The sequence below is a fragment of the Python bivittatus genome, unplaced genomic scaffold (genome assembly GCF_059951505.1).
Source record: "Python bivittatus isolate LINGU-HERP-01145 unplaced genomic scaffold, Pbiv_v1 ctg000480_np1212, whole genome shotgun sequence".
NCBI lineage: Eukaryota > Metazoa > Chordata > Lepidosauria > Squamata > Pythonidae > Python > Python bivittatus.
In genome coordinates, this window is record NW_028277075.1 from 66,846,405 (window position 1) to 66,860,862 (window position 14,458).

Below are 14,458 nucleotides of genomic sequence, written 5' to 3' on the forward strand. Positions count from 1 at the left end.
GTTTCCCAGGCTGCTTCACACGCAACTGATCATGGAACAGCAGAGACTTCACACCAGTGGATGAACATCCTGCTACAATCCTGAATGTGAGATTCCATACATAGGAAGACTCTCATGAAAGATAACAGGCCCAGCCATAATCAGCCAATCAGTCCAGTCAAGCTGGATTTGCAGGACCATGGAGAGTTCTGAGTAACAACTTGCTCCAGCATTCAACTGGGGCTTTAGAGCTCCTCTAGATAAATCAGATTACCTTTTCCAGTCTCTACTTTCTGATGGAAGCCAAGTTTTTAAACAGTCTCTGGGCCTCCTGTCAGTTTCCACCTGCCTGAACATCACATCATATTGGCAAGAAGGCAATCAGATGAATCTGGATCAGGAGGCTCAGTTTGGTCTGCTCCCCCAAGGAGCTGTTCAGTTTTGGTGTTATAAAGTTTTGGTTTGCATCCACCACCTTTATAATCTGCATTACTAGGTCACCTTATCTGTCTTGCTCCTCTACTTCTGAATTAGAATTATGTTCACTAAGGTTAGGCTCAGGCCAATGTCAAGCTGCCCATTCCCACCTTCCAAAAAGAAAAGGAAAAAACCCTTGAAGTTCAAATAAAGGTTATTTTAAGTCTAAACCCAGGTTTCAGTTTACATAATCTTTTAACATTTCAGTTTACACAATCTTTTTATACAGCAGACTATTTTGTGTTAATCATGAGGATCACAGTATTTAAAGTAGTAGGAGACTTAGTGGCATGTCCTTGTACAATTTTGGCTTTTTATAATATAAATATTAAATATACTTACAACTCAAGAAAGTATCTGTTTTTGGTAACTATAATTTCAAAGTTTTCACAAATTTAGTTTACTTTACACACTGAGTTACCAAGTAAAATAGAAATACTGTGCAATCCAGGCACATTACAGCGAGGTGACAAACACATACCATTGTTAGATACAAATTCAGTACACAGTCAAGATTCTCCATACAGATACAAAGGGAACGTATGCTGTTTGTGTTTATACAAATTCTACAAATTAATCAATATATTACATATTCATGTATTGAAATGGTGGTTTATTTATTTATTAAATGTACCAGGCTGCCCAACTCTGTTGCAACTATGGGAGGAGTACAATATAAAACAAATAAAAAATACAAACAAAAGAGCAGGCATCGAGGGAAAAAATCTCACAAGTTCTAAAACGAGCAATAAAGCACACAAGAAGTTCACACCTACTCTAGCCTAGAGCCTGGGGGAAAAACTAGGTTCTAAGAGCTTTTTTAAACAAGTTCAAGGTGGGACCAAACACATTTCTGGAGGAATGCTCTTCCACAGGACAGGCACTGTGACAGAAAAAGTGTGCTGCTTAGGTCCCATCAGATGATACTATTTAATGGATGTGACCTGGGGCATGCCAACTCTGTCTGATTATACACAACAGGTAGAAATCATGGAAAACAGATGGTCCTCATATAACTAGGCTGCATGCCATGAAGGGCTTTATTACCAGTATCAGGAGCCTACTGGTAACCGATTTAGTTACAAAGCAGTGGTGTTAAATGGGCATTTCATGGCACCCCTATAGCCACCCATGCCACCCCATTCCGGACTAGATACAGCTTCTGAATGGTCTTCAAGGGTAGTCCCATGTAGAGTGTATTGCAATCACCCAAATGCAAGGAGACCAAAGACTTAAAAGCTTCCTGGCCCAAGTAATGGCACAATTGGTGCATTATATGGATGTGTGAAAGCCTTCCTGGTTACAGCTGCCACTTGCTCGTAGAACAAGATCTATGAGCCCAAGAAGACCCCCCCCCCCCCAATTGTACACCACTTCCAAAAAGGCAAGTGCAACCCTGTTGAGAGCTAAAGATGGAACATCTCCAGTCCTGGCTATTCTAAGTATCCACAGCCACTTGGTCTTGTCATGAGCCTGAGTCTGTTCCTCCCCATCCGGACCCAGGACAAGATCTTAACAGCATTGCTTGATCAGCCTGATGCCAAGATGTACAACTGGGTATTATCAGCATAATGATGATAATTGAACCCAAACTGATGGATGACCTCACCCAGTAGCCTCACGTAGTTGTTAAATTGAATGGGTGAGAATATTGAGCCCTGCGGCACCCCAACATCATGGCCCTCAATCTCGATCTCTCCTGCTGCCAACACCAACTGGTCCTGACCACAGAAAAAGGAGATTTACCACAACACTAGGCACCTCACTCCTGAATGTCATGCAATCTGGGTGGTCCAGAAGCATACTACAAGGATGCCAAGGTTGCTGGTATCAGAGATCAAGGAAAATCAGGATGGTTGCACTAGCCCCATCCTGACTCCACCAGGTATCATCAACAAGCACCACCAGTGGTCTTTCAGTGTTATCTGAAATGTGACCCAAGGAATCTAGATAATCTGTTTTCTTCAGGGCCCTCTGAAATTGCAAACCAACCAACTTCTCGACAAGGAAGAGGTTGGAGACTAGAAGAACTATAGATAGCCATGGAGGGGGTTGTCCTGGCTATCCTGAAAGAGGCAGTGGTGTGCCCCCTCCTCAAGAAGCCATCACCAGACCCAACAGTTCTGGACAATTTTCATCTAGTCTCCAACCTCTTCCTTGTTATTCTTACTGCATATATTCCTTACTTCTTTCCTAATGTCTACCAGTCTCCCTGTCAGGATTTTCTTTCTCATGGGAAAGGATTCATCCCAATATCTTTACAACAATAACAAATAATATTTTGGCTACAGAGATCATGTGAAAAACACCTGTTATTGTGTGTTGTGTATTGTGCTATTTACTGCCACCTATTGGCGTGTGTATGCTAGTTACCCAGTGGGGGTGGCATAGAGCTATAATACAAGGAGAGGAAAATGTTCAGCCTCTCTGAATAGTTGTTAGTTGTTTTAGTGTTAGCCACTATGTAGGTTTTATGGGCTACGTAGTTGTAACAAATTACCAAGTAGTGTACCTCTTCTCTAAGAGTTTGTAGCTAGAGATTTTGTTAAGCTTGTGTTGCTAATAAGTCTTGGATGCTACATTAAATGAGAAGATGTGTTTTTCTTTATATTTTGTATGATATTTGTATTTTATGGAATTTTGCATTTTTATCAATAAACACCAGTTAGTATATATTTTCTGACTGGATTTCTGTGGGAAACAAGAAATGGACATTACATTGTGTTTGCTTTCATGGCTAATATTTTCCTGGAGTTTTTGCTGTGCTCTGCACAAACAGGAGTGTTTGTGATTATCACTCTGCCTGACACTCCCCTCTCCCAGTGTTAAATGCTTTGAGTCAGGGATCTGTACAGTGCTGTGTACACTGATATCAGTAACGCTACAGAGCCAAAAATTGAGTTTAAATGTAAATATACAAAGCATACATTTTTTGAGCCTAGCCCTAAATGGCTTACCAATTCTATATTGCAAAAGCATATTAACACTGCATTCAACTGAGCAAAAAAGACAATAAGTTAAATACTATCTAGAAGTTGACCAAATACATTCATGCAGTGTAAATGAATTTGACATCTGGCAGCTTTACTTCAGTGTAGACAATGAACAATTAAAATACATTCTTGCACTAGATTTATAGTCTAGCTAGGTTCCAAAGCTCAATATTTTTATTATCTCATTTATTTTCAAAATTACCCAGTAAAGTAGCTCGCTATATTATTTCCAGAACTCTGGTAAGAAATATTCTAAAATCTACCCACCAAAGCTGAGTTGGAATCAAGATTTCCTAAGTCCAAATGCAAGTTTCTATTAACTGGGCTATAGAGATTTGGCTTGCTAGAGTGCTAACAAAAGTTGCAGAGAGATCATGTTTTTTTGTTTTTTGAAGGAAGAAGAAATGTGGTTTGGGGAGAAAAATCTGTTTTATTCAAACCTATGGTTTAGTTAATGTTTATTGCCTGGGTATTTTTATGTAACTGACTCTGTGAGATTCATCTGAAATCTCCCAGTCTGGAAGCATTATAAATAAAGAAATTAACATACTTATATGAGGAGTTATTCCACTATCAACTCATCTGAAATCTTCCCAAGCCAGGAATTGATGACTATAGACTTCAACTCCTGCCCAAGGCTGCATACATTTAATTTTTAAAACGTTATATAAGGGAGTTGAATGCTGTAAAGCATCTTTTAGGAGCACCTGTATTTCCAAGAGTTCTTCTGGATCCCACAAGAACTCCAGAGGTATTCTTATGTAATAAAAATGGTGGGTTCCTTATTTGGAAGAGTTCTCATTTGCTCAGGACAGGAACATTTTCATGAGTGTGTCCACAACTTATTCTCAACATTCTAAATATTCCCCACTGACTGAAAATGGTTAGGGAGTCCCATCTAAAGACACAGAAGAGTCAAGCCATGTTGCCTCTATAACTCATACATGGCTCATTTGCTGGGTTCCTGAGTCACTGTAGCAGCAATTCAACTCTGAGATCAGGCCAAGAAGTCTTGATGGCTCTAAGCGTCTTAGGAGCTAGACAGCTAGCTAGGGAAAGAGGTTCTTTCACATCAATTATGCTTAAAGACTTTCTGCTGACATCCTCCTCTACATACTGTAGCTCCTTTATCAGGATATGTCACTTAACTACACATCAAAGCAGTACTTCCTGTATCTTCCTATAAACAGACTTACTTGCTACAACATTTTCACTACCAAGGAAAAGCACTCTTATTTATCCAGTTAATGCTATTGAGCTTTTATTTTTTAACTGGTTCTATGCTACTCTGAAATTCAAAATTAAATGGAGTGAAGTGCATATATATTTTAAGTAAATATTTTAAAGTTAAGGAACAATCCTACATCTTGAAGTTTCTATTCAGAATAGCCTAGGATGAAAACAAACCAAAAAAAAAAACCAAAAAAAAAACCAAACCCAGAAATGTTCCAGATAAGGCAAACTTCCAGTAAATTTCAGTATTTCATTTTTTTCTTTCCACTGAACAATTTCTTTTATTTCAAAGTTTCCCTTCATAGGTGTCTTCTTTGACAGCATTTCGAAAGAAGGATGTAATTGCACCTTAAATGTTATTTCTCTCCTACTCCAAAGTCTGAAGAAACTGATCTTTAATGGGTGAATGCCAGCATAATTCTTCTACTTTAAAAGTATTGCTTTATTTACACAACTACACTTAATTCATTAAGAATATTTTATATGGTGATTTTTCTGCTTACTGGCTGAAGTGCTGCTTTCAATCACTGGTATCTCAAGGCAAAATGATCATTAAGATTTCTTTCATTTGTAGCCCTTGGCTTCATTCTGGAGAGCTGCCAGTCGGAGGAGACATTCCAGAGTTACATGGGAAAATGATTGGAAGCATTATAAGGTAGTTTCATATACTCACGCAGCGTTTTATTTTCCCTTAAAAAAGAATGTTTCTCTGTTACTGTTCCAGGGCTTCATGTAAATATCCCAGTTGGCTTTCCAACAGAAACAGTGGGTTGTTGGTGAAGTTCTGTTTTCATATCCTGAAGCAACATTATTTAATAGTGTACTGACAATTTGTCACTAGTAGTTTCACTAAAGCACGGATGGAGCCAGTAGTGGGTGATGAAAATCTAATGAAGACAAAGGCGATTGTAGACAAGATTCTCATTAGTTTTCTTTACGAGTTGCTCTGGCCTAGAGTGTGATGACAGGAAGCGCTAAATGAAGCCAAGAAAAACACATACCATTTGTCGTAAAGAAATAATAAACATTTTGAAATGGGTGGCAAGGAAAAAATATATAAAGAACAAAGACTTCCTGAATCAAAGGAGCACTTAGTTTATCTCAAAATAGAAAGCACAAGCTTGATTAAAATAATATCTCCTCTGGACCTACCCAGCTAGCATCAAGTGAATCTGAGCAACTATATCTTTCAGATGCCTGGAAAATGCTTCATAATGGCCCTTAGATGCCTGTCTCTGCCCATTAGGGTTTGGGTCACTTTAAAAAGGGCTGTCAGATGGCAATCTGTGGATTCATCAGAGTGGAAAAATATTGATATTTCATCACTCTTATTGTCATAGCATAAGCCTGAATGTAGGCTCTTACCCATGTTCAGTCAGATTGTAGCAACAATGGTGTTCTTTTGAGTATAACACACAGAAAATGGAGGAAAATTATACACAGAAAAGGCACTGACACATTAAATGCAGTTTCTATCAAGTTCTTCCTAGTGCAGCCTTATCCAATCTGATGCTCTCTAGGTGTGCTGGGACTTGAATTTTCAGAATTCCTAGCTATAGTGCATAATTTATAATACAGGTTACACTACTAGAAAGTATAATCCTTCCTTGTACCACAAAATTTGTAAGTGTCTTTTCATTAATTATTCCATTTCCCAATTTTGTGCTTGTGAAACCAAAACAACCCTACCCTGCTCACAAGAGGGATGTGGCAGAACACTCAGGAGACCCAAAGATTTGCAGAAGTACCCACCCATCCAAAAGAAAAAAAAATAACAGCAATCGGATCTCTGATTAAAACAGGACTACATCTACTACTCAATCAGGATACTCAATCTAAGCAGAAACTTCTTCAGCCTTGAAGTAATATTTAAAAAACAAGCTGACTAGAACAGAGTTAAGCAAGAGGGAGGGGAGAGCAAATGGATATTCAGGAGGGAAGCTGAGAGGAAACAAAAGAGAGAGGCACAGCATGGGGTGGGAAACAGAAGCTGAACTAAACTGCCAGGTGAAGGGAAAATAGGGGAATTGGGGGCAGAGAGGAAAAGACAGCACAGGTGTGATGGTGGTGACCTCCAAGTAGCAGCTGGTTCCAGAGAAGTGAGCATTTTTGACCAGGGTGGGGGTGGGGCAATTGCTTCCATCAAGCAGAACTGAAAGACTGAAGATAGCACACAAACACACATTTTCTCACTGGTCCCATTTTAACTCCAGCTGTGTGAATGAGGATGAACCATGGGAAGGTCTCAGCTAACCACAGTAAGCCATAGAGCTAGGAGCTAGAGAAGCTGTATTTATGTGTGACAAGACCACACACTGCAGCTTCAGTGAATTATTCCTCAAAACACAGGTCAGTATTTCGTGGCAGACCCCAACTTATTATTATTAAATGCCAACACATTTTGATCATAGTTCTTCCCAAATATTTTGCTGCATTTTTAAACAGCATGCTTCTGCTCTCTACGGCAACAACTCATAACTTATTAGATGATGAAGACATACTACTACTGGAGTTAGGCTTCTTTGAGAGACATTCAGGAAAAATATAAATGGGGGAGATCTCTGAGGGAGATGGGTGGCATATAAATTTAATAATAAATAAATAAAAAATCATTACAAGAAGGTACTGAACTCACTCACTCTGGCCTATAAAGTTCACTTGATTTTAAAGTTCCAACTCTTGATCTACGCAGAAAGACAACCAGGGTTAAATCTTTATGTAAAGGAAGACAAATGTAAAGGAAGACAAGAAGCCTGTCCTAATAATGTCACAGCCTCCTTTTTAAACTAATTTCAGAGCTGAGGTGCCTCACTGGTATTTTCCTCTTGACTAAAGAATCTATCAGTGATTATGGAACATATTCTAAACAGAAGATGACATGATGGTAGTCAAGAAAAACAAGGTAAAACTACATCTACATCATTCTTCAGGAAATTCTGACAGTATTAAAGCTGCTCAAGGCAGCATCTAAACATACTGCATGGAGGAAAAGCATGCATGTGGTCAGGAACATCTGTAGGGCAGCTTAATAGTGTAAAAACGGTGGGCACAAGAGGATTTTCTTAATGCAAGCGTCCCAAATTTGGACAGGTGGACACATCTGGAATGTTGAGAACAAGCTGGAAATTCTCTCATAAAATAGCTGCTGGTGGAGTGATTGTTCCTTCACAAAAAGGGTGCCATGGGAACATAATCAGTCACAAAGCACTGATTTGAAAGATTACTACTTGCCATTCCTTCTCCTAGCCCACTCCATCTCATAAGGTACTTCATAATACTCTTGCCTAACTTTGCCCTTTGGAAGCATGCGGGCATCCTTAAAAACAATGGACTGTTCTCCATCACCACCCTGCCACCTATTCTTATTCTCCAAAAAACCTTATAGGACCTTTTGGGATCCAAAGACATCCCTGGAAAATAATATGATGATTCCTCATTCTAAACACACCCAAACACACATTAATATGAAAAGTCTGGCAAAGCAAAGAACCTGTTGGTCACCAAGGCAGATATTTATAGATGAAAAGAATCTGTGAGAATTACACTAGGTATCCCAGATTAAACCCCAGATTTAATGTCACACAAAACTACTTGTCTCCCAGCTTTTATTGCTTTAGTAAAACAGCAAATCTAAAAGGATATGAGTATCATGCATCAGTATGAAAAAATCCAAATTCCAGTGGTAACACTTTATCTCACATAAGGCATATAGTCCCATGGAAAATGTAATTTATATGCATGCCTTCCACTGACAGATTTATGAGCCTGACATTACAAAATCTTCCCCAAAATTCCCCAGCACTAAAGCTCATAAAAGATGAACAAAGCTTAGATTGAATATTCTTGAAAGAGCCTAAAACCAAATGATTTTTTTTCAATTAATGTCTCAGAACAGTGAGGGTCTGCAAACATATACAAGTACATAAATAACCATCACACTATTCCCTTTTGGGTTAAGCAACCATGCAAAGCACAGAAAAGAAGAAAGAAACAATAAGCAGAGGAAATGAAAGGCATAAGATAATACCTCACTCTACTTGTCTATTTTTTATTCTATCACAACCACATGTAATTCCAACACTGCCTTTTATTCTTTAAAATTCTCACCTCTCCCCTTTTCAGGATCTCCAATTCCATCCAACAAGGACTTTCCTGGTCTTTCCTTCCTCTTAACCAGTTCATTTTTCCTCCAAATATTTGTTTTGCAATTTGATCTTCATTCATTTTCTCTACATGACCAAACCATCTTAATGCTCAATGTTCTTTTATACTGATCATTCATTCTTGTTTTCAGTCCACATTATTTCAGCACCCCTTATAATTTGATTCTATCACATCTTGTTTTACCACAGATACTTCTTAAATAACTCATCCCCATTGCATTCAACTTAGTTTTATGCTTTTCCTGAAATGCCAAACTCTCATTCCCATTAACAAAGAGAGCACTCTCCAACATTAATTCCCATATATATCTCTAAAATACTCTCTCTAGCACTCCCTCACCTCAGCTTTATCCCAAATGATTTAATCATATTTATTTTTAATTCCATTCACTCTTCTAGAGGGTCCATGTTTAGTTCTCTTTACCCACTTCTAAAACATTTTAAAAATTTCCATCAAAATTGCTCTGCATTTTCTCTGCCTCTTTTAATCTCAAGTGTTCTTTGGTCTTTATGTCTACATTCTCAGTAACTATCTTTCTCTGGCTATACACACTGGACAATGTTATTCGCTCATTTTTTGCAGCAATAATTTTCATATGTGCAGTTTTCCTTAATCCAGTACCTCTTTTACTTCATTGCTCCAAGCACCCTTTTTCAGACTTTCCATTAATGTAGTTTCACACTTTTGTGGCAATCAGTAACAATTATTTTTACTTCATTCACTTCCACGTCCTCTTTCCTTACAACTACTTTCCATTTTGTTGGGAGATTAATTTATCTGCTAATACTTTTTCATACATGTCTTGTGCTTTCTTCCTCTTCCTGAAGTCTTCTTTCACTCCTTTCCTCTTCCTTCATGTCCATTTTTCCCAGGAACTACTCTTGACATTGCCAGATAATGGTTTCTCATCCTTGTATCCTTCATTAATTCTCTAAATCATTCATCATAAACAATCAAAACAATCAATTTTTTAAATTCATTGTTTTTCCATGTGTACAGATGAACAGACTTATGCTTAAACCATGTATTCAAGAGACCTTTTTCTAACAGATGCCCACCAAACAAGCCTAATTCTTGGGGCACCAAGCAACCCAATCACTTTTGCTGTGCTCTCTCATCTCGTTCCCACCAAATCCTTCCTGTTACTTAATTTTTTTTTCTGTATGTTCTCACATTCATTCAGAGTGCTGCACAATTTTTCCATATTCTCATCCTTAGTTCTTCCATTATCATCATTCACTACAGCGTAGCATGCAACTATTACTAACCTACCAATTCCTATTTTTGTATGCATTTATAATAATCTAGGTGACACCAATTCATACTTTCTAACATGTATTTTAACCCTTTCATTCCTAATTCAACCTGCAGCTTCACTTCCCTGCATACACTCATCAACTCCACTACAGAAGATCAGAACTCTTCATTCAGATCCATCACATCCTTTCCCCTTCCTCTTAGACCATAGCACAACTATTTGTATTCATTTCATTTGTCAATTCATGCTCTCTATCATTTATCCTCTTAAATTTCAAGTCACAATCTTCCACAGATCATGGTCACCACACAGGGGCATAAATTCTGACCTCAGCCATCCATCGTGGAGGCTTTCATGGAATGCTTTTTAGTAAAAAGAGAATAAGCTTTTGTTATATTGAGGCTACATGCAGCATTACTGGCTAATGGCCACAAGTGCAACCAAAACGTATGCAAGCTAGGATCTCTAGAGGCTACCTTGAAAGACAGCATACTGTTGCCCATCTTCATGGTAACTAAGAGGTAAATGTGGTATACTGAAAGAAACTCAGTACTCAGGAGATAACCTGACATGATAATGCATTTTTATAAAATAAGCAGAAACTCATCTTGATCAAACGTACTGAGTAACATGTACAGACTATGCTGCAGTATATGTAACTTGACTCCCTTGAATTAAAGTGATCTGGAGAATTTTTAAACCTCTGTTAAAATACGCAGACACTTTTTCCTAGTGTAACTACTTTGTCTGCAGCACTTTGTTGTTCACATAGTATTAAAACAATTCTGGAATATGGTAGGTATAAAATGAATCTTGCTTTAGCCTGTGCTTTGCACTTTCATACCTCAAGGGTTGGTATAATTTTGATCAAAATGATCCGTGTGGAAACAGTGGAAACACTAGTTATAGAAAATAGCTGTAGAAAATGGCTAGCAATGGTATTTACAGGTCATTTATCATAAAACTTTGTAGGAGAGAGGAAACTAATTATTTCTACCTCTAAGGCCACAATTTCCAAAGTAGAGTTTCCTATAGAAATGCACAAAGGTACTATGAAGTGTGTCCACTCCTTTGCTTGGGACCATTTCCATATCTACTGTATTCCTCTTGTATTTATAATCCAAACAGTGGGTTTGTAAATAATCACTCCCTGCCTGTGGCAGATATGGTATGCTTCAAGCAACATTTTGTTAAATTAAAAAAAAAAAAAAGAGTAGTTTGCTCTTCAGTCAGCTGTTTTGGAAAAAATAACTTACAATAGTGTATTCTAGCAGGCTGGCTTAGTAAAAATATGTGCAACAGAAACTTTAATGCTGTCAGTAGGCTGGTAGATACACATTATTTTGCTTTGGAAGAAATAGCTAGTTAATTTTGATGCACATGTTCCTTCAAATTGAATTCTACTGTCTTAGTAAGTAGCAGCAGCTAGTCAATCTAGGCTCAGAAGCTAAGTAGGACTGGCCCTGGTTAATACTTGGGGACCCTAAGGGCATTCCAGGGCCTTAGGTTAAGAGAAGAAGTTAAAAAGCAGCCTAGAAGAATGCAACAACAAACATTTCTACACTGCTATCAAAAAGGTACATGGATCTGACTACAAAGTCACCAGAAGCTGAGCTCAACTTGAGGGTGTTTTTATCTTAAATCCCGCCATGTCAGTGAACCTTTCTCCCAGACAAATGTGCCTGAAATTATATAATCTTAAAGAGATTGTTTCACTAGGGAATGGTTGAAAATATCACTATTATCCCAACCAGACGTTTACATTGTGAAGAGAAAATGAGTAAAATATAATATTGCCCACTGGGATGACCTAACAGAAAGACTAGGTGCTAATAAGGAAAAATAAGTCTTGTTAATGAAGGCATCTTCAGAGAATGGGAATACTGTAAGCAAATTAGTAAAATAAATTCTGTTCCACTTTGAGAGTTCTGAATGGATTTTGTATTTCCCTGTGCAAATTGTTAGTCTATCTCACATTCTACTTAATAGCTTTCTTGAAGCTGATGCTGATCAATAGCATGGTTTACATGTGCAAAATGTATTCCTTCATTATTCAGGTGTATTGCAAATCCTATTTTCTACAAAGCAGACCGTTTTCTTAGGAAGGAAGGACATAAAACAGTCAGGATGCCTCTACAGGGAAAACAAACCTGAGTGTCATTTATGGGAGTCCTACTTCAACATTATCCGGTCTCAGCAAAGGTACTTTATCTGTACCCAGAACCTCGAAGGGGAAACATCTTCACCCCAAGGCAGCCCTGAAGTGAAGCTGTTTCAAAAGCCAAGTGCTTTTGAGCAGCCATCTCTTCTGCCCTTCATCCTCTGTTAGCGTCAATCCGCAGCCCCCCGCCCCTTCCCCCTACCTCGGGCTCCCAAAGATCTCGAAATGGCTACGAGCAAGCCACTCCGTATCCTTGCTCTTGAACCAACCGACTACGCAAACACCGAAAGCCCCAGAGCCCAGTGTTGCCCGCTGGCGAAGTAGGGAAGTCCCATTTTAACCCCTGGCAAGTTACCCTCAAGGACAGGAAGGCCTGGCGCAATATGGTTCATGGGGTCACGAAGAGTCGGACACGACTTAACGACTAAACAACAACAAGTTACCCTCCCTGGCCCAGATACCAAAGCTTGCAAGGTTTCCCTCGCCATCCTCCTAGGCAGAAGGAGTGAACTTCCAGGAAGGATCTGCGTGGCGACCGTTCCTGCACACGAAGCAGGTCTGCCGCGTAAAAAGAAACCTTTGTGCTTCCGAGCGCGTGGACAGCCTACAGCATCCTGCGGGGCACGCTAAGCTGCCGACCCCATTCGCTCAAAAAACTGAAACGGAGGTTCACTGAAAAAGGAAGCTGGGGGGCGGGGGAGGTTTCTGCCGACCTTAGGAGCTGTGCAATAACATCGGGGAGATTTGTGGGTTTATACATTCTGGGGTCTTTGCATTGCAAAAATAATGCAAGTTTTTAAAGGGTACACCTTACCCCTTTGAGGCATGAAAGGCCCTTGCCCGGGCTTTATCCCAATCTGGGATTGCAAAGGTCACTTCTCCGAATCTCCGTCCTTGGCTGCCTGTAGCGCCTAGCTTTCTTACTCACGCTCAATGGCCGTCTGATAGCGCACTGCTAGGCCAGCTGGACTTCTCCGGACAGTTCCGCCTCCTAAGGTCGGTCCGGCGGTCAGGCACCCCCAGCAACCCGCTCCCCTCTGCACAAGTACACGGAACCGAGGCGCGCATTTTGCAGTCTCCTTGTCTTCCACTCCCACCAGAACCCGGGTCGTCCGTGAATCGGAGCCGTCCGGGAGACACCAGCCTGCAGCACACTGGCGCTGATCACATGGCGCGCGAAAGCCTCCCAGGGCATCGAAACTAAAGAGCTGCTAAGTGCAAAAGAGCAGCGCGCGTGCCGAATGGATTGCATTACAAAGCAGCCGCTCCTCCAGAGAAACGGCTCTGTTGGCCGGGTTGGCTGCTCCTACTCGACCGCCAGTTCCACCCGAACATAGTTCCCAAACCCTTCAGCAGTAGTAGCAGCCGCCGCGGCGCCACTTACCTCGCCTGGAGTTTGGTGCAGGACTAATGACCAGCAAACTCTGCTGCAGCTCGGCTCGGGCTCTCAGCAGCCCCTCACCGACATGCTTGCCTTTGCTCCGGCGACGGCCTGAGAAGGAGCAGAGGCACAATTCTTCTGACAGGGCTCCTCCCATGAAGGAGCAGCGGCGGCGGCAGCTTGGGTTACCCCGCCCCCCGTCTTCTCCAGCTGGGAAGGAAGCCGTAGGCTCCCTTCCAATAGAACGAGTCCAGGACTGGCGATTCGCGGGGGGAATGCGTCGACCCCTTCTTTTCCCGCCTGCCGCTCTGAGCGGTTTAGCTAACCTCGCGCTGGCCAGCGGCTTCGGTGCATTAATTGAAGCTACCCCCTGCCTAACTGCGGAGCGCCACCGCGTCCCCTGCAATGACTGAAGAGACCGCTCAGCGCGCCAGCATAGCATCCTCGCTCTGCTCTGTGGAGGAGATCCCTTGAGGAGATAGATGCACGAGGTCAAAGGGGGAGGCCGGAGAAACACAGGCGCTGCGCTCCGTCCCTGCACCAAAAAATGCCCTTGGTAAAACTTTCCACCGGCGGAGTCCGGTCACTAAAAAAAGCGCCCCGAGCCCGCAGGGCCCGGCGCTTTACCTGCGCCGTACGTATGCCTCCTGACCTAGCTGCAGAGGCTGCCAAGCGGGAGGGCGAGGCGAGGGCGAGCAGCGGGGTTTGCTCTGCCCTTCTCCAGGCGACTCCCTTCCCAACTGGAAAGAGCTCAGTTGCAAGGTCATTTCTGGCAGCTGGCTTAGGCCGAGTACAAAGAGGGAGCACTTCAC

The 14,458-nt window shown here is 41.0% G+C and overlaps 1 protein-coding gene across 1 annotated transcript in view; it reads right to left on the reverse strand.

Annotated features, from left to right (window-relative positions):
• SYT12 (synaptotagmin 12) overlaps window positions 1-13,779 on the reverse strand; it is a 57,339-nt gene extending 43,560 nt beyond the window's left edge. Inside the window, exon 1 of the mRNA XM_007430109.3 lies at window positions 13,650-13,779. The gene's annotated coding sequence lies outside the window, so the exon portion shown is untranslated. The remainder of the gene's footprint in view (window positions 1-13,649) is intronic.
• Between the last annotated feature and the right edge of the window lie 679 nt (window positions 13,780-14,458).